This window comes from Gavialis gangeticus, unplaced genomic scaffold, assembly GCF_001723915.1.
Source record: "Gavialis gangeticus isolate Ggan-Ray unplaced genomic scaffold, GavGan_comp1, whole genome shotgun sequence".
NCBI classification, from domain to species: Eukaryota; Metazoa; Chordata; order Crocodylia; family Gavialidae; genus Gavialis; species Gavialis gangeticus.
In genome coordinates this window covers 113,239,579-113,239,818 of record NW_017729024.1, presented here as the reverse complement: position 1 = coordinate 113,239,818, position 240 = coordinate 113,239,579, and positions in this window count along the sequence as shown.

Here is a 240-nt window from a genome sequence, read left to right as displayed (position 1 = left end):
ACTTTTTGAAGGGTTCTAGACTGGAGTCTTCTCAGGAGTCTGACTTCAGGTTTTTCTAGAGTTTTGTATGCTTTCTTAAAGAAAGTGTCCAAAGAAGTTTGGACAGGTGTTCTCCAGGGAGATGAGTGACACAGTGAACTTGGTCACTGGCATGGCATCACATCGGATCAAGTGTTATAAAGTCGAAACTGACACCATAAAGTTTTCATAGATTCATAGATTAAGGGTCGGAAGGGACCT